This window comes from Coptis chinensis, chromosome 5 (assembly GCF_015680905.1).
Source record: "Coptis chinensis isolate HL-2020 chromosome 5, ASM1568090v1, whole genome shotgun sequence".
NCBI lineage: Eukaryota > Viridiplantae > Streptophyta > Magnoliopsida > Ranunculales > Ranunculaceae > Coptis > Coptis chinensis.
The window spans coordinates 93,697,884-93,718,283 of record NC_141460.1 but is presented as its reverse complement, the minus strand read 5'-3'; the positions used below and the strand labels follow the sequence as shown (position 1 = coordinate 93,718,283).

At 34.6% G+C, this 20,400-nt stretch overlaps 2 long non-coding RNA genes across 11 annotated transcripts; one reads left to right on the top strand and one right to left on the bottom strand.

Moving 5' to 3' along the window:
* Positions 1 to 1,653: 1,653 nt before the first annotated feature.
* Positions 1,654 to 4,091, bottom strand: LOC147500247 (uncharacterized). The gene is made up of 3 exons (XR_015196268.1): positions 3,920 to 4,091; positions 2,652 to 2,694; positions 1,654 to 1,920 (listed from the first exon to the last, which is right to left on the bottom strand). It is a non-coding gene; the product is annotated as an uncharacterized LOC147500247 (long non-coding RNA).
* Positions 4,092 to 9,289: 5,198 nt separating this feature from the next.
* Positions 9,290 to 19,677, top strand: LOC147500246 (uncharacterized). Of its 10 annotated transcripts, none has more exons than XR_015196263.1 (8): positions 9,290 to 11,238; positions 14,275 to 14,363; positions 14,527 to 15,730; positions 15,836 to 15,916; positions 16,829 to 17,260; positions 17,377 to 17,569; positions 18,223 to 18,274; positions 18,850 to 19,487. It is a non-coding gene; the product is annotated as an uncharacterized LOC147500246 (long non-coding RNA). The 10 variants fall into 10 exon arrangements; XR_015196259.1 differs by lacking the exon at positions 14,527 to 15,730 and having other exon boundaries at positions 9,724 to 10,471; positions 10,850 to 11,238; XR_015196262.1 differs by having other exon boundaries at positions 9,724 to 11,238; positions 15,082 to 15,730.
* Positions 19,678 to 20,400: the final 723 nt, after the last annotated feature.

Below are 20,400 nucleotides of genomic sequence, written 5' to 3'. Positions count from 1 at the left end.
ATTGAACTAACCTTAAAAAATTATCAACGGGAAAAACTAACCTCAAAAAATAATTAACAATAATTTAAAATCTGGATGAAAATGCAATGAACTAACTTCAAATAATAATTAACGAGAATCATAAACTTGATGCATACGCATTGAACTAACCTCAAAAAATAAGTAATGGAAAATCATAAATTTGATGCAGCTGTATTGAACTAACCTCAAATAATTATTAATGGAAAATTGGAAACCGGACACAACTGCAGGGAACTAACCTAAAAAAATAATTAACATGAAATCAGAAAGTAGATTGCAAATGCATTGTACTAACCTTAAAAAATAATTAATGAGAAATAGAGAACTGGATGCAAATGCATCAAACTGACTTCAAATAATAATTAACGGGGAATCGAAAACTTGATAAAATTGCATTGAACTAACCTTATAAAATAATGAACCGAAAATCGGAAACTAGATACAGATGCATTGAACTAACCTCAAATAATATTTAATGAGAAATCGAAAATTGGATAAAAATGCATTAAAGTAATAACCTCAAAATTAAACATTGTTGTATTATATGTAATGGGAATGTCTCAACAAGTATAGTTTTGCATTTAACATAATGTTTAATTATCAAATTTTTTTTTTCGTATGATTGGGAATGCATTGCTATTCAAATAGCTTCAATATGATCTTCGTCGTTATTGAGCATTCTCACAAAACTTCAATCAAACTTCCATTATTAAACAACAAAAAAAAGTCGAAGGATTTTATCAAAGGTTATTTTTTTTATATCAAAGGGATGAGTTATTTTATTTTTAACTGGAGAGTTGCAAATATTTCATAAAATTTAATATAATGCAAAAATTTGGATGATACACAGCGGTTTAGGTATGTTGTTGGATCAAGGTGTGGGGTTTTCTTAGAAAAGGCCTTGATGCTAGTTTACAAAGATCCACATTTTTATACTTAGTGGTTGCTTCATCCTTTGACAATGTGGGACTATTGATATGTCGGTCCACACATCCCAACTTAACAGACAACTGTTCCACAACTTCGAAAGGGATACAATAGTTATTCTCAAGAGTTCGTCGTCTGTATTTTGTTTGTTCAATCGTTGACATGTTTTTTTCTGTTTTGTTTGTAGAACCATCAAGCTTTGATTTGGTGACCCACCAGCATTGGACAGTTTGGATTGCACTGAGGTGTTAAGAGTGTAAAGCATGCACACTGCACCATAACATGCTATTAATTACATATAAAAAATGTTACTAAAAATGTTCGTAACGCTTTTTTAGTAAGTATTATTGTGTTTCTAATTTGTTACAAGTGTTTGTAACGGTTGTTTAACGTTGCAATATTATATTTTCTAACGTTTGTAAGCGTTACTGAAATTTTTGTAACGCTTCTTTGGCTTATTATTCAAAGTTTAGTAACGGTTTTGCAAAGCTTTGTAACAGGGAATTACCGTTAGGAAGCCAGTAAAGCGTTGAAACAAAAGACTTTGTAACGGTTTCTAAACGTTAGAGAAGGGATTGTTTTTGTCAAAAAAATATATTTTTTTTTAATTTTTCTCCCCCCTTTCTTTCGTAGAAGACTCCTACTCTGCAAAAACCCTGTTGCAAAATACAGTAAACATACTAGTAACTTAGAATTTAGCTGCAATTAATGAAAGTGCATTTAGAATGCCATTTATAATTACGAAATAGTGCATAATAATAAAAAAATGCCACTTTACAAGAATCTGTTACTTTACATTTCAGACAACCATTATCCTCGCTAACAAAACAATACCAACTACAGAACAGCCGAAGTACAGAAACTGAATTACAATACGCATTACAATCGATCTCCCAAGCATACAATGACATGTAGCTCCATACACTCTGAACGATCTCCCCACTACTATATAGGTTCGTAGACTATAAATTCCTGAAAAAATAATCAAAACCATCGAAACCCCATCATGAAAAAGGATATGAACAATCTTCTTTTTTAATAAAATACAAAGCTAAAAATGCCTAAACAACAAAAATTAACAAAAATTGAAATTGACAAGCAAAGGTTAAAGACCTCAATCGCCAGGCATTGAACTAACATGCAAGTTTCTAGCTTCAGATTTCTCATAAGATCGTATATAGAAGTCTTCTCTTACTACAATATTCATCAATGTATCACAAGAATATTATGAGCAAGCTGAAACAAGTACACCGCCCTTATACTACTTTTAAGTCAAAATGCAGTACTAATGTAGCTAAAGGTATTTTGTGATGCACCATACATACTTACATAGTTATATGGAGGGAAATATATATATAGAGTAAAAAGTTCAAACAAGATAAAAAATATAAGGTGTTTCTGACTACCTAAGTTAAATGAGTCTACACCACATAAATTCAAAATTTCTTAAAACCTTGTGATCAAATATAGTCCTCTAATAAGACAAATGGTGTGTGTACACAAGCAATTTTGTGCACTATAATACATTAGAAGCAATTACTATCACCAACCACATTCTGCCAAGTATTCCATAGACCATATGTTGACTATAGACTATTAGAATCATACACCGTTTCTATTAAAAAGTAAGCTAACCTTGTCTAAACGTATCAATGAAACTTTCTAGAAGACTTTTAAATGCAACAAAGAGATATACCAAATACCTTAAGCTTAAGCACAGGTCCAATGATATCATTAGAAGAATCCCTGAAATGTGAAACACAATACAACAACACCCATTAGTTTTTTTATTGAAACATTACCTATCCTCTTTTACAATTGGTACAGAAACGAATGAGACAAAAATAAAATAGAGACAACAATATTCACAACTATACCAATAACACCCAAACATAATTACATGGTCCTATCATATTAAGAAATGATACAGATAGTTGTATACAAGTTGCCAAGTGGATCGATGATTAAGATTTCTAGAAGCAAATACCTTTACCCCAGACAAAATTCACAAGACCTGACTCAGCTCTTCTAGTGTAACGGCCCCAACCCATTATATCCTAGCTCACAAGCCATATAATGAGTTAGAGAACCATGCTACTTAACCGTCTCGACATAATAGTAGTCCAAATCCAAAATTCACAAGTAGTCCAAATCCTTATCCATATATATATATATATAGCTCAAAACTTTGAAAATGCATCACTGTCATACATCCTACCTATATTAATATCTGTTTCTCCCAAGATGCTCATAGTGAGCCACATCAGCAAAGTTTTTAAAATAGTTCCTATTTGAAAAATAATCACTTGCCTTCTTACCAAACTAACCCTGAATTTGGCTTCTTTCTAATTTAATATAAATTAAAATTGTCCTTTTCACGTGTGTTATCTTTAAAACAAAAACAAAGTTTCACGGATTTCATTATTTCAAATGTATGCATGGGATAAAAAACAAATTCTAAAAAACAATGGATTAGTTAATTGATATGTATTAGTTATTGGATATGGATATGGATATGTATTAGTTAATAGATATGGATATGTATTAGTTAATAGATATAGATATGGATTAGTTAATGGATCATGATATGTATTACTTATTGGATATGGATATGTTAAACTTCCAAGTGCTTCCCTTAAATATAGGCCCATACATGATGGGTTTAAGAATAACAGGCCCGGCCACAGGTCGGGCTGCATGGCTAGTATATACTTAAATCAAACAATAACTCACTCATCACTACAAATCAGAATACAGGACCAAAAGCACAAACAAAACAAATTTCAATTTAAACATAGGTGTTAAACATAACAATAATAACCAAACTCAACAAGTAATACCATCATACTAATTAACCTACTCATGCATCCAATCTCAAAATAAAGTACACACAGTAACAGTGTCGACAAAGTCGAAACTAAACTTGGTCATAGTTTATTTAAACGAAAAAAAAGTTTGTAGATATACTTGCCTCAATTATTCATCCTGAAAAACAGCAAGGGAAACGCCCACAAAACTGATCAAAAGCCATGAATAAAGTCACCTTATTGACCTATACAAGCTTTCCCACCAATCATAGTTTCTACATCACTCTGTCATAAATTTCTGCCCATAAAAGACCTGAAAAACTGTAACGTCTCCCTGCAAACTATTAAGGAAGACTTCAGTCAAAGCTAGAGACAAGAGAAGTCAGTGCCAGCTCATCATCTTGAAACAGACTTGTAACCGTTTTTGTAACTGTTTTTGTAACTGTTTTCTGTGTAATGAAGAGTATAAATACAGGATGTAAGAACTTAATAATCAATTAATGAAAACATTAGTTTCAGTAATTCTATTTTGGTATCGAGAAGAAAATGCCCTGGGCGCTCATCGATCCATCACTAAAATTCCTAATCCTAGTTTATCAATTCCAATCAATCAATCCAAATGGCAAGAACAAATCAAACTTCTCGCCATCAAACCCTAATCCAAATGGAGTTTGAAAAATCAAGCTTTTCATCAAATTATCGATCAAAGTAACGGGGTTAATCATCAAACCAATGTTGATCTTTTCTTCTTCCAATTGTTAAAACAATGTCGTTCTTTGTTCTTCCGGCTATTTACGCTCGAATCAAGATTCAATTCATAATCTTGGTACACCGCTCAAAATTCAAATCAACACTTCAATTTCAACAACAAAATCCGAATTCTCATTCATTTTTTTCTACAAAATCAACGATTTCAAAGAACAATATCAAAGTTCTCAATTCAATCAAGAACCCCCAAGGTTATCAAGGTCCTTATAATTCAATTCCTACTCCAAGTTATAATTTCACGGGCTTTAACGCTCCAATGGTTGTTCCAATCATTCAACTACATCTTATTCCTTCCGAACATCTCCAACATGGTTCCTTTGAAGCTCAAACGGAGAATTACTTGATGTGGAAGCAACTTTTCTTACCGCTTTGAAAACTTATGATCTAATGGATCTTATTGAAGGTAATCGATCTATGTCCTTCTAAGTTTCTTATGAGTAAAAATGGAAGTATCACAAATACTATTAATCCGAATATATTTCTTGGATTAAAAGAGATCAAATGTTGTTGATTTGGATAAATTCTTCTTTATCCGAGGAAATTTTGCCTTATGTGGTGGGATTGCCAACCGCAAGAGATTTATGGCTTACATTAGAAAAAGATTAAGTACAATTTATGTCGCCATGTCATGCAATTAAAGAATCGGCCACAAGATCCGAAGAAAGGAGAGTTGTCTATGGTGAATACTTGAAGAAGATCAAAATAATAGCCGATAGTCTTTGAAAAGATCGGGATCACCTCGCAATTCCGATTTGATATATCATACCTTGAGAGGATTACCCCAAGAGTATAACTCATTCACTACCTCAATCGAAACCAGATCAACTAATGATCTTGTTTATTCGAAAGTTACATGGTTTATTATTGAATGAAGAGATCACTTTAATTCAAAGAAATAGAGGCGCTGATCAATTCTCGAAAGCAGATTCATCAAGCATTTGCAATCTTGGCCGGCAGAGGTTCTTATGATTCTAACAGAGGAAATGGTAGAAATTCTCGCAGAGGTAATAATAGAGGAAACCGGATGGTAGAGCAAATGGATCTTCTAGAGGCGTAAGATTCAATACCGGTGGTGGTTATTATAATAGTTCATATAATAATAATGGTGGTGGCTACAATCAAGGTGGTTATAACAATTCTTCCGGTCATCTTCCTACGGATCATCCGGACCTCAATGCCAAATTTGTAATAAGTTTGGTCATATTGCTTTGACTGGTCACAACAGATGAATTATAGTTTCATTGAAGGATACCACACTCGCAAAACTTGCCATGTTGGCAAGTTTCAATGATACAAATCCTCAATTTAATGATTCTCGCAAATACTCGCAATGATTCTTATCGGTTTGAAATTCTCAAAAGATGATAATTCTTGTCGGTTCATACCCACTTCTCGTGATGATTCATGTTGGTTTGCTGATACTGGAGCATCAAACCATCTCACTACTGATCTAAATAACATGGCATCTCATGCAGAGTACAAAGGAAAGGACAAAGTACTTGTTGGCAATGGCCAAGGTTTGCAAATTATTAACATTGGATCTACTTCATTTCGTGTCCCTCATACTGATAATACTCTTCATCTGAAAAATATTTTACATGTTCCTACCATAAAGCACAATCTTCTTAGTGTTCATAAGTTTGTATATGACAATCATTGTATGCTTATTTTTACTCCCTTTGCATTTTTTATCAAGGACATGGCATCGGGGAGGATTCTTTTCCAAGGACAAACTAAGAATGGTCTCTACCCTTTGCTTCTATCATCACAGTCTCATCAGTCCATTCAATCCCCTACTGCTCTTCTCTCTAATAAAGCATCAAGTTCAATTTGGCATAGCAGACTTGGACATCCTGCCACTCCTATATATCTTTCACAAGCTTCTTCAAACAAGATGCATTGATGTTCAAAGTCAGTCAAAGAAGTTTTCTTTTTGTAATGATTGTGCTGTAGGAAAGATTACAAAACTTCCCTTTACATCTTCAGTTTGTAAATCTACTGCACCTTTACAATTGTTACACATGGATCTTTGGGGTCCATCTCCAGTTTTTTTAGTAGGTGGCAATAGATTTTTTGCTACTATTGTCGATGATTTTTCAAAGTATTGTTGGTTCTTTCCCTTACACCTTAAGTCTCAATTCTGTTTTGTATACCAATCCTTTAAATCCTTTATTGAAAATTTTCTGTCTCATAAAATAAAAATAGTACGATCTGATAATGGTGGAGAGTTTGTTAGTGATGCTCTTGAAAGTTTTTTGTATAAATCTGGGATTGCTCATCAATTCACTTGTCCACATACTCCAGAGCAAAATGGAGTTGTGGAGAGGAAGCATAGACACATTTTGGATATGTCTAGAACTCTCATTTCTCAGTCTTGCATTCCTTCAAAATACTGGGTAGACCTTTTTTCTACTTCAGTCTATCTTATAAATAGATTACCATCTTCTTCTCTTGCTTTCATCTCACCTTGGGAAAAACTTTTTAACAGAAAACCTACTTACTCTACACTCAAAGTCTTTGGTTGCACTTGTTTTCCATGGTTGAGACCTTATACTAATAACAAGTTAGAGTTAAGGTCCAAACTATGTGTTTTCATTGGCTATTCTTTAAATCACAAAGGTTACAGGTGCCTTCATATTGAGTCTGGTAGAGTTTTCATCTCAAGGCATGTTATCTTCAATGAAAATCAGTTTCCTTTTAAAGTTCATTCTTCTTCAAACTCCTCTTGATCTTCCTCAACAGTTTCTAAAACAATCCACTTCAATATCACCTCTTCAAATTTCTTCTCAACCTAAGACTATCAATACAACCTCTTCTCAATCTCAATCTCAATCTATCAACATAGTTCCAAAAATTATCAGTCCTCAATCATCCACTCTTTCTCAGGTTTTACCATCTTCATCCAACACTCATAACATGCAAACAAGAGCCAAACAAGGTATTTTTAAAACCAAAGGTGTTTCATACAACTAAACATCCCTTACCTCATGCTTTACACACTATTCTTTTTTCCCAAATTCCATCAACTCCAATATGTTATACTCAAGCTATTAAGGACTCTGCTTGGAAAGATGCCATGGTTTACTGAATTTAATGCACTGCTTAAAAATAGAACCTGGATTCTAGTTCCTCCTTCCTCAGCTCAGAATATAGTTGATAATAAATGGGTCTTTAGGTTGAAGCAAAAAGCAAATGGGTCTATTGATAAACACAAGGCAAGGTTAGTTGCCAAAGGCTTCAATCAGCAGTATGGATTTGATTACTTAGAAACTTTCAGTCTTGTTGTCAAGCCCACTACTATAAGACTCATCTTATCACTTGCAATCAGTTTCAATTGGGAAATAAGGCAGTTGGATGTCTCCAATGCTTTTCTGTATGGTCACTTAAAGGAGCAAGTCTTTATGAAGCAACCACAAGTGTTCATTGATCCTCTGAAGCCTCACTATGTTTGTAAACTTTTGAAATCCATCTATGGACTTAAACAAGCCCCTCGTGCTTGGTATGAGGAGTTATTTGAAGCTTTATTAGCACTTGGATTCACTACATCTGAAGCAGATCATTCCTTGTTCATTAAAAAAGGTCAGAAGTCCATTACTTACATTCTAGTTTATGTAGATGATATCTTTATTGCAGGAATCTCTAAAGTTAAGTATCTGCAAGTCATCAGTCAGCTGAGTTCTACATTTGCTATGAAGGATCTAGGTTTACTTCATTATTTTTTGGGACTAGAGGCTCAAAGAGATTCAAGGGGTATATTTTTGTGTCAAACAAAGTATACTTATGATTTATTACGAAAAGCTAACATGATTGATGCTAAACCAGCTTCAACACCTATTTCATCAAGCTGTAAATTGGATTCTCATTCAAGAGAGTTGTTAGCAGAACCTACATCTTATAGGTCCTTAGTGGGAGCATTACAATATCTTACTTGGACAAGGCCTGACATCTCTTTTGTTGTTAATTTAGTCTGTCAGTTCATGCACTCTCCCAGGTCTACTCATTTAGCAACAGTCAAAAGGATCATCAGATATCTGAAAGGTACAATCGATTATGGAGTGTGGTTTACAAAGAGTTCCTTCATTATTCAAGCATACACTGATGCAAATTGGGCTGGATGTCCTATTGATAGGAGATCTACGACCGGATTCGTGTATTTTTTGGGGAGTAATCTTATTTCTTGGTCAATAAAAAAGCAAAGATATCAGTAAGCACGCTCAAATCTTGAAGTTGAATATCGATCTCTAGCACACAATACCGTGCATAAATCTATTGGGTTTGCTTACTATTGAAAGACTTACATATTACTATATTGAAACCTCCTCTCATATTTTGTGACAATATCGGTATATAGCTTAACCAATAATCCTATCTTTCATGCTCGCACTAAGCATGTAGAAATCGATTATCATTATATAAGAGAGTTGGTTGTTAATAAAGTAGTGGATATTCAGTATCTTTGTACACAGGATCGCATCGCGGATATATGTTTACTAAAGGTCTATCATCTCAACGATTCCATCTAATGTTATCCAAGCTATCAAGAAGCAATAATCCCTTCACCTTGAAGGGGGGTATTAAGGAAGACTTCAGTCAAAGCTAGAGACAAGAGAAGTCAGTGCCAGCTCATCATCTTGAAACAGACTTGTAACAATTTTTGTAACTGTTTTTGTAACTGTTTTCTGTGTAATGAAGAGTATAAATACAGGATGTAAGAACTTGATAATCAATTAATGAAAACATTAGTTTCAGTAATTCTATTTCAAACCACCCTGTGAGTCATATATCCCCAGAAACCTCTTTGAATCTATTTTCCAACGGTCCAAACGGCATCTAAAACCAATCACTATGTAGAAAGTTATGACTAATTTGGTGAAAGGTGTCAAATCTGCTCCAAAACCGATTTCTCTCTCATTTCTTCTTCTTGGGTGGTGAGATACCATAGATATTAGAATCAAACAACCATTAATTCAGGGTATTTGAGGTTCCCATCATCTTCTCCATTTGTGAGTTGTGGTTTTCGGCCAAAATGAATGAGATAAGGATGAAGAGAATTTGACATTCGGTGCTGTGTTTCTTTGGTTCTATCTCAAACCTTTAAAGTGGGTTCTGGATCTTAGAATGGTTATTGGGACAGACCAAAACTCAATTCACTAAGCTACCCACTCAAAAGTCTACAAGTCTCAGAACCCGTTTAATTGCTACCAAGCCCCAATCAAAGACCATTAATACTGAGTAGTTGAGAATGCTCCCAGTGACCCACGTCAGTCCCCTTTTTTTTTTTTTCTGAGACTGACACATCAGATTTTACAATAATAATTCGGCTAAAAAAAAGTAAATCTACACTTTTTGCAGATTTCAATTGTTCGTAACCCAAACAAACATAAAAAAACAAAACTCTTCACAAAAAAAAAAAAAAAAAAAAAAAAAAGGTCTCCGCACAGATATATCTTAGGTTTATACATGTTCTATATACAGAACAATATCTCTCCACAAAAGCTATAAGCAAACTTAGAATGATATTTCATGGTCTGTTTTTGGAACAAGAGAAATCCATAGCCAAACAATCGATAAGAAGCACGGTAGGATTACAATAACTGGCCAACGCATTCTTTTGCCTATATTTTCTTCTTCTTTGATTAGGTGCCAATTATAATCTGCCCGCTCTCCATGCATATAAAGATAGAATCTTTGAAGGTTTGGAGATAAGCTGGCAGTTTTTAGTTTTTTTCATTTGGTTTTTCAGTTTTCAAAAGAAGAAGAATAGTATTGTTATTATTATAGGTGTGTAAGGATGGTGGTTGAGAAAGAAAAAGGTGGTGGTGGTGGGAATAATAATGTTGGGTTTAGAAGTTTGATAAGGAGGAAACAAGTGGATTCTGTACATGTGAAATCAGAGGGTCATCAACAATTGGCTAGAGAATTATCTGTTCTTCAGCTCCTTGCCATTGGTACCTTTTTTTTTTTGTTAAATGATTTTCCTTGATATTGAGGTTTGTGGTTATTGTTTTTCCTGTTATTTTGATGTCCCTTGATATCTTTGAATTGTGTATGTGGTAATATGTTGATGGTATATGCGTAAATGGATGAACAGTAATGGGTTTGTAGGTTAGAACTGTTGGTGTAATTATTATGATGATACTATTATTAGCAAAATAAAACATACTGTAATAATCCGCAATATGAAGAATGATGATGGGACTAATATACGTGTTTGCAGAGGTATCAAACTTAAATACATGGTAGGCTTGAAACTTGCAATTACATACAATTATTGTTATTATTGTCTTAACTTGTATAATCTTAAATATGGGGTTTTACATCTCTAGGCTCTCAGTTGCCAACAAAATCAACCATCTAAACCCCTTTAAGAGAGCGTGCCCGAGTTAGCCGTTGTAGTTTTAGCCGCCAGCACATAGAAGCGTGGGCCTTTTCTTCTCAGCCCATTCGCCATCTGTACTTTTTAGCTGCCTAAATCTATCCGGCATCCGTCCGGTTTTCCCTCCAAACAGCACTCAACACCTACCTTATCCTAGCTGCTCAACTCCGAGCCATCCTCCTCAGCTTCCACCGCCTGTTTCACCTAATCAAAAGAATCAAATCAATTCAATCAGTGATTTTGCTGTTCTTATTGAATAAATCGCTAACCCATCGTACCAATTTATCCTTTTTCAATCGCTAAGAAGAAGAAGCAGAAGAAACAAGCCATTAATAAGAGGTAAGAACCTCTTTGTAAATCCATTCATTCTTGCTATCTTGATAACCCTCTTATCTCTTCTTTATATTTGTATTGAATCTGCTTATTGCTTTTATGCTTTCTTTTATGGCTACAAGTTCATATTTTGACACTGACCTGTTAAAAACATTTTAAAAATCATTCATATGTATGTTAAGTAGAAACAAAACCGACGGTGCTAACTTTCAATAAATGTAGAATACATGATATTAAATGGTGTTCCTGCAGTTTTGGGTACAGTTTTCCCAAACAGACCCATGACAATACGACCTGTAAGAAAATAATATAAGACAAAGCAAAGTTGCAAAGCAATAGGTCACTCTCTATAACAAGAAGACAATATTTCACCTCAAGATAAGTAGCATGTGTCATTCCTTTAAGTACAACAAATATAACAAATTGTCGATGAAGATTTGAATAAGGGCAAACCATACCATTAAAAAGAGAGGGACAAAGCTCTAAGAAAGTAAGTCAGAGATTTGGGGGAGAAAGCTACCCTCTGATTATTGACATAATCATTTGGTTGTTGAGACACATTCCCCCGTTGTCCAGTTCCAGAACGTTATATCTGAGGTTGATGTGAACCTGGAAATGAATTGTAGTTTGGAGGTGGTGTCTCTGCCTGTCGAACCCTAATCTGATGTTGAATTTCTGACACTATAGGCTTAGATGTTACAGACTCTAGATGTGCATCAAATTCCCATGGGTTGTACCAATAAAGCCACTACTTTCATCCCAGTTTTTGGCATCTATCACAAGATAAGCCTTTGGTTTGATAGGGAGGGTTATATGTGAGTTTAAGAGAATGAGAGTGACTTTGGTGTTTGACGGAGAGGGACATGGAAGCGTAGAGGATATGGAGGACAAGGTCACAGGAGTTGAAGTAGTAGTAGAAGCCCTTGACATGTTCCCAACATGCATCACATATAGTTAGTGCTCTTTCTAGGTAGGAGGGTCGTGAGAGGTAGGGTAGTAAGCTTTGTTGGAGTAAATGGGTGGGTAATCAAGCTTGCAAGTGGGCTGGTAGCGCTTGGAGGATGAGGGCATGGTTGGGATCTTCAGGGTGCTTAATATGTTGGGGTATTTGAGAGCATTGGATATGGAGGATATAATTGCAAGCCTTGCAAGTGTAGAACCATTCAGAGGGTTTAAGGTTGCACCCTGTACAAGAAGATAAGTTTGGAGAAGGTTGCTGGATGTTAGAGAGCTCTAATGGATGTTCATGTCTGAAATGTTCAATGGATTGGTCATAGTTTAGCTTCCCCATCCCTTTCTGTTTCTCTTAGATAGAGATAAGCACAACGGAGACGTTGATCCCTTGAATCTATATGTTCTCATAAGATGGTTGATTCTAACATGATAGGTTCAAGTTGATTTTTTTTCCTTCAAGGTAACCAAATATTTTGTATTAATCAAGAAAAGAAAAATTCAGTGAAATCCTTAGGCGCGCAACTGTGCAAGTTGACCATACTGTTACTGTCAATGTTGATGGACTCTAAGAGTTGGCAATATTGGCCCACAATTCTTTTTTCCATGTTGCATACTCCGCATTATTAATTTTGGTTGGGAATAATCTTCATCTTAACAAGGGGCGATAAATGACAGTTAATATATGTAGTGATTGACCCTACGTTGTCCTAGCTTCTTAACTCCGACCCATCCTTCTCAACGTCCACCATCGAAACTTTGCTCAAAGCGAGTTTATGTAGAATATTATCATAATACTTACAAACTATAGCATTCTTAGGAAATTTGTAGAAGTTACTCTTCACAAACTAAAGTTACTGAAGTAGAATTCGTTACTCTTAGAATAATTTGATCATAAGGAGATTTACTTTCGGTATCCGTTTGCATAGTACCCGCCTTAGGCGCCACTTATCTTTAGGCACATCTATATTCTATTGTCGTGGAAAGAATTTTTAATGCAAGAATCTTAGAGAAAGTTTGTTGTTCTGTATTTACAAGTCGATCAGGGGATGCAATGCTTGATTATGAAAACATCATAAGGCTTGGGTAGGATAAAAAAAAAAGGAATAGCCCGAATTTTAATATTGACTTGCATGTTAAATGTCACTCTCTTCCTGCCGCCTTGAACTTAGGTATAGTAAACTACCAGTCATGTTGTTTGTTGGAAGTCTTTATTTTAAAAATTGTATAGCAACCCCTTCCCAGTATATACATGTTACAATGTGAAGTTTGTGGGTTATGGTTGCTTTCATACCATTTTCGTCTTAAAGGCTTAACGCTTGAGGGTAAGATGTCCCCGTTAACTCACTTGACCTCTGGGACTTTAGGACACTCTAGCCTTAACTTTGACTTCCAGCTTTCAGTTTAGGAATAATAGGTGTTAGTGGACTTATTTAGTATTTCAATAGTATTTTTATTATTGCTAGCTTCAAGTTTATGTCACGTAGTTATTTACAAATGGTATTCGATTGGTGACACACGAATCACCCTACTTGACAACTATAATTATATATAAATAATATTAAAATAAATTCGCTTCAAAAGAGTTTTATAAACAAATTAACTCCTTTGGACCCCTGCATCAATGCTAAATTATAATGCTATCTCCGGCCCATTAGTTTATAGTTATGATGATTAGTAATATGGTTAGTTGCGGCTAGACTTTTTAATAATCTCCAAGCCCTTGAACTTACATAGAGTAAACTACCCGTCATGTTGTTTGTTGAAAGTCTTCATTTTTAGAACTGTGTAGCAGCCCATTCCCAATATATACCTGTTACAATGTGACGTTTGTAGGATTATAGTTGGCTTCATACCCTTTTCATCTTAAAGTTTTAACGCTTAAGGGTAAGATGTCCTCGTGAACTCACTTGAAAAGACAAGCTACAACTAAGATTTAAACATTCAGTAGGTACGTCAAACTTTTTCTTTCTATATTGCTTATATATGTATGAAACATATTCATTGCGCTATTTATTAACCCTAATTTGAAGTCTTCCGATTACCTAATTTCTACATTGCTAAAAGATTGATCACATGTTTTTTTTTCAGTTCTATATCTCACTATATTAGCTAAGTCGCCGACCTTGCTTGCTTTTTGACTTTTTCTTGGATTTCCTTGAAGAATAAGAAGAAATAAGGTTAGACTTTACAACAACTTCATCTTTTTTATTTTCTGATTGTCCAATTGTCCAGGACTTATAATTTAATTTACTATCAAAATATGCTATGAAATGAGTGTGAAATGTTTATTAAGGTCTTCAGATGTGTTGTTCAGATTGACGTTGATTTTTTTTTTTTTAGGTGTAAGAGGAATAGGATGATAGTAGACAATTTTGTGTAACTGCTTCAGCACAATTTTCTTCATACGATTTTCATCGAGCTCTTCCTATTTGTAGTATTCGTTCGTGACCACCCAAAGCAACCTACTTGACATCTATAACTATATACTAAACTATATATAATAATCAAATTAAATAAATTCACTTCTGTCAAAAAGTATTATAAAGAAATCAACTTATTTGGACCTTATACATAATTGCTCAAGTATACGTTTTCTTCCTCAATTAGTTTATAATTATCATTATTAGTAATTTGGTTAGCTACATAAGATTTTTCATAATATCCAAGCCATTGTGGGATTTCAAAACTTTCAACTCTACTAAACTTTGGGTTCCCGATTACTCTTGACGGTTGTGTGATTGAGGATTTAAGTAGTTATAACTTTTAAATTGAATTTATGGCTATAAATACGACTGTTGCCTGAGTTGTCTATATCATGTGATGATATATAATCATAATTATTCCACCTAAAAATGTATGTCAAGCTATGAAATTTATTGCTTTTCGTTTTTACAGTTATCTTTTTTTGCTCCAACTAAATTGTTAGCAACAACATATCTATCTAAACACCTTTAAAGAAGCGCACCCCAGCTGCCAAGCCTAGCTTTAGCCGCCATCACATAGAGGCGTGGGCGAGCTAGCCTTCCACCGCGCTCTTATCGTAACCCCATTCAATATCTGTCCTTTTTAGCCTTCTAAGCCTATCCGGCGTCCGTCCGGGCTTTTCCTCCAACAACAATAAAACACCTATTTTTCTGAGTTGCTTGACTCCAAGCCATGCTCTGCAACTTCCACCACTTTCTTTGTACTATCAAAAAAAGAAACAAAGAACAAACTCCTAGATGCAATGAGAATAATGAAGAATGCACCGTTTCCGTAGACCCTTCATTTCTTTCCCAAACTGAAAACCTAAAGACCACTCATATTCATTCAATAGTCAATCCTCAATCCCCAATTGAAGGAGAAAATCCCAAGCGGTTTAATCAACTTTATTGGAGTAAATTGAAGATGGGTACAAGAGTGAGGTCACTTCAATTTGAATGAGGACGCCAATGATTGGGTTCTCCAACCCCCAACCTTTTCCACTCCCTCAAACCCCTTCCCCGGTATAATTTGGGCTCACTCTCGAAGGTGGGCTCGCTCTTCATGTATGCATAGAATAAAGGTGTGTTGTTGATTTTATATTTTCCATGCATGTTTCATTGATTTTTGCAGTATTTCCTCATACTACTCCATTCATGTAATTGACATGGCTTTTTTCTTTTCTTAGTTGAAGGCTACAGAAATACAGGTTTAAAGTTGCAGGTTCACTTTGATGGCTTTGGCAATTGTCTATCTCTACATGAATTTGGTATGAACGTTGGGGACAATTAGATCCATATAATGGTTTTTTTTTTTTTTTTTTTTTTTTTTTTTTTTTTCGATCAATCACCAAGTTGCTTGAGGATTTGTCATTCTCAATTGAATTATATATGCTCAGAAATAACTAAGATGGTTGTTTGGCTTTCCTAATACGGTAATACCTACTTGATAAAATCATTTATAGGTTGGAGGACATCAGTTAAAAATTGTTCTACTATGGGAATGTAGCATAAAGGATATGATTGTTCTTTTCATTAAAGGAAAATGTTGCAAACTCCTTTTCCACTATGAATCAAAAGATCAAAAGGTGGGTTTGGAATCTGGTTAAAAAATATTAATTGATAGACCAATCATAAAACTAATTTTCTCATAAAATACATGAGATTCGCATTAGCTGGTTAGTGCTCTGATGGATTTTATATCATATATACAATAATTGTGGCGCTGGACCTTCATAGCTTCTTCCTGGTAAACAATAATTTTTTAGTTAGAACTTATTATTCTCATCATTGAAAGTTTTGCACTCATTAATAATTACACTTTAATGTGTTTTGGGTATAGTTTGCTATATTGCACCAATTTGAGTCAGCCTGATCTAGCTCCTTTTTGGGGACTATTGTCAATTTTTTCGTTGCTTTTATCTTCACTATAGAAGTATAAGGAATGAACTATAAAAGGTCATCATTTCAAAGGCTACGGAAGGCCTTCAAATTATGATCGCCGCTTCAACGTTTTGTTTGCAGGAGATTTTGTCTACACTGGGTACATAAAATTGGTTCATCTTTTGTTATATATATTTTCCAGTTTACTTTAAGGCCTTCTCTTCTTTGGTATGTCTTACTAATCGTTATGACCCATTAGCTTCTCATGATTTTGTTTTTTGTTTGTTTGTTTGTGGCAGGGAAATTCTTGGAACATCTAAACACCTTTAAAGGGGCGTGCCTGCGCTGTTAAGCCTGGCTTTAGCCGCCGTGACATAGAGGCTTTCACGAGCTAGCCTTCCACCGCCATACCATCTTACCACTTTTGAACATCTGTGGGTTTTATTTAGTCTTCTAAGCCTTTTGGCTGTGATTCCGTGTTTATTTGGGTTTTAGTCTACCAGAATGCAACACTTGTTTTCTTAGCCACTCAAGCCTTCAAGCCGTCATTTAACGTTGTTCCTATCTTCTGCTTTTCGTAACCAAATCTCTTTTCTCGCTAAACTCATAACACCCCAAATCTCTTCTCACGAAACTCACAAATCTTCTTACAAACCTCTTTCCTCGCTAAACCTAAATAAACCGATGATACTACTGGCAGCTGATCGCATACTGCCTTCTCTGTGAATCAGGTATGTTTCAAATTTTCATATTGGGTTTTATGTGAAAAAGCTCTATTGAAGTTGGAAATTGAAATGAACAAATATCTGATTTCATTGTTGGTCTGAAAATGTTGATTGAATTGAAGGATTAGTGCAGTTCAACCCATTCCTACTAATGCACCTTTCACTCCCATTTCATCATCTATCTACCAACAAAGTCATCACTTTCAAACCATTCAACCCAAACTTACATTTCTCTTCGTTTCTAAATACCAAGCAAACCCAAACACTCTCTGCTTCAGCTGCTGCAGTTGAAGCTATTGAAGATGTCGAAAAGAGGTATTCACTCAATCCCTCTTTGTTTGTCAATTTTTTTCCACTTATTTGTTTAATATTTACTTATTTAGGCATTTTGTTTCATAAAAGAAAATACGTATTTTGATGGATTATTCCATACAAGGAAAACCACTGCCTTCGTTTATGAGATGGAAACCAAATAAGCAAACTCCTTAGTTCTCGCCTCCATTCTTTGCAACGAATATATTTGTTTGTTTGTTTGAAGGACTTGCTGTTTGAGCTTAGCTATATTTTCATTACCATTATGTTTGTAAGATTTAGGGATTGAGTGCTTGATTTGGATTCAAGAACCTGAGAATGTCAATTTTTTATTACATAAAGTTAAGGTATAAAGAATTTTTTTTTGTTTTCTTTTTAGTGCTTCAACTATTAAGTTTCTCAGCAAAAAAAATAGGGACAAGCATTTAAGTGTGCGTAGGTTTTTCATAAATATGTAAATATTGTTTTTGAGGAGTTTATGTTGTTGTATGTGACAAAATTTAAGCTACCAACTTGGAGTTCCAAGCCATGTCAAATCTTTTTTTATAGTTTCAAAATTTGAGTGTTTTTTTTCTGAAGGGTTGAGTTCTTTAATTTTAGGTACTAGGACTACCTTTCAATTGTTATTCACTTTTTTTTTTACTTTGTTTGCTCAGTGGTAATTGATTGCTGACATCAAGCTATGGCAACCAAGTGGATCATGAGCAGGTACATATTGATGATTAAAATATTAGCATTCTAATGAGTTATGTACTTATATATTGTTTGTTGATCACATGATTAGAAATTTTTGGGGCAGTGGATTTATGTGTTGAGTGTGAATGACATCTGTTCTTTATATTCATTACAGTAATTATTTTTTCTTTTAAGTACCGTAACGTTAGTCTTATTTTGCTGTAATTTTTTGTACTATATTGCAAGGTATTTGCCGAATTGCCATCTGTTTTTCTTGCGACTGCTGTTTAGGGTCATGGATGTTTGAAGATTTTTCTTGCCTTCTTGGTTATTTGATCTTTTCAGTGTCATGGATGTTTGGAGATTGTTGTTTTGTTGTTTTTACCATAACAAAATGATGTTAAAATGTGTTTGTACATTTCATTGACACGTATGCCTTACATGAAAGGAGTGACGATGAGATTAAACAATAAAAGCAGTAGATGCACATAAGTTCTGCTTACATATAACTGTCATGTAGAGCAATAGCTCTGAGTTTTTATGTTTGAGATTTTCTTACTCTTCTTATCTTTTATTTGCAATAGCATAAGCAACATTATTTGATTCAGGAATTCAGGATTAGAAGCGACCTCACTGTTGGGACACATTAGTAATGCCATGATTCTGATGTTCAGTTTGACTGGTTTTGTTCACTCATTGCAATGTAGTATTGCCTATTGGTCACATGCTGAAAAATATGGTCACTCTTTCAGGTTACAGTTTGTATACGAATATATGTGTATTGTTTCACACATTTCTCTCAAATACATGTTTGTGGTCTTCACGACTTTGCATTCCTTTTTATGCATATACTTGCTTGGATTGGCATTGCCGATTTACACTTGCATTGAAAGCATAGGATGGACTTTAACTGACCTTTGGATTTGCACAAGTACATGCTACATTGGATTTGTTTGCGAGAAAGTAACAAGGAAGAAACCTTAGGCAGACTTTTGTAATACGTCGTCTATCTAGAATCCAGACTATTATGGTTGCAGTTGATTTGCCATTAACCTAAAGAAGCTCTATTTAATGGCTGCAAGACAAAGTCAATACTGAAGAATGCTTAAATGTAAGGTTTGGAGTATGTTATTTATGTCTTTACCAAAAAAAAAAGTATGTTATTTATGTCAGCAGCAGCAGATTCTTCTCTTTGTATTTTTCATCAACATATTGAGACGAAATTGTGTAAAAGCATTTTCAAATCTGTGCATGACAGCGTGGCACTATAGGAAGCTCTTGGTGAATACCGCAATAGGAAGCTTGAGTTGTGCATGCCTATGGATTGCAAAGCTACACATTGAGAACACTTTCAATTTTCAACACCAATTGCAATGCAATACTACACTATTTGGGGTGCAATGACAAATTGTTGGAATACACATGCCTTTCTTCAATATTTGTAGATAGTTAACTGTTTGAATGGAATAAACTAAAAACATAGTTGTCTTTACCACAAGGCTATATAAAACGAAAGTTGGCAAATAGAGAACTAAAATTTGGTAATGCTTCGACACGGACAATATATCTAGTCCTATTTAAAAAAGGAGCAAAAAGTAGTTATTAAATTGGAGGGAGCAATCAAACCTGAGTACTTATCCATGAATGACAACAAAACACAGCTACAACTAAGTGCCCTTGGGAATGGTCAGAATATCTCCAGCACCAATTTCAACATACTCCGAGTACCCTTGTGTAGGCCTGCACGTTCCTTAAGCAACTAACCTGATTCTTCGCACTAAAATAATCCACTAGGAATTGAAACAACTATTAGAAAAACTAGCTCTATACCTTATAGAACTTATACGAACATTAAGATCCTTAAAAGAAAAAACACATTCAGAAAACAAGCAATGGTGTTCCTAATTGATATATTTTATGTGGGTTCAACAAGATATATAAAATTTAAGTAGCTAATTGTTGGATGTGATCACGTAGCTCCTTGTGCTGATCAAGTAAAATAATCATGCATTGACTCCAAATAATCAAGCACGGTACACACACAGTAGCAGGACATACACAGAACTGGGAAAATAATATTAAATAAATAAACATCCACATTTGATAAGAGCCGATGCTAGCTCCAAATACCTTAAATACTACACAGTGAGACAATAATC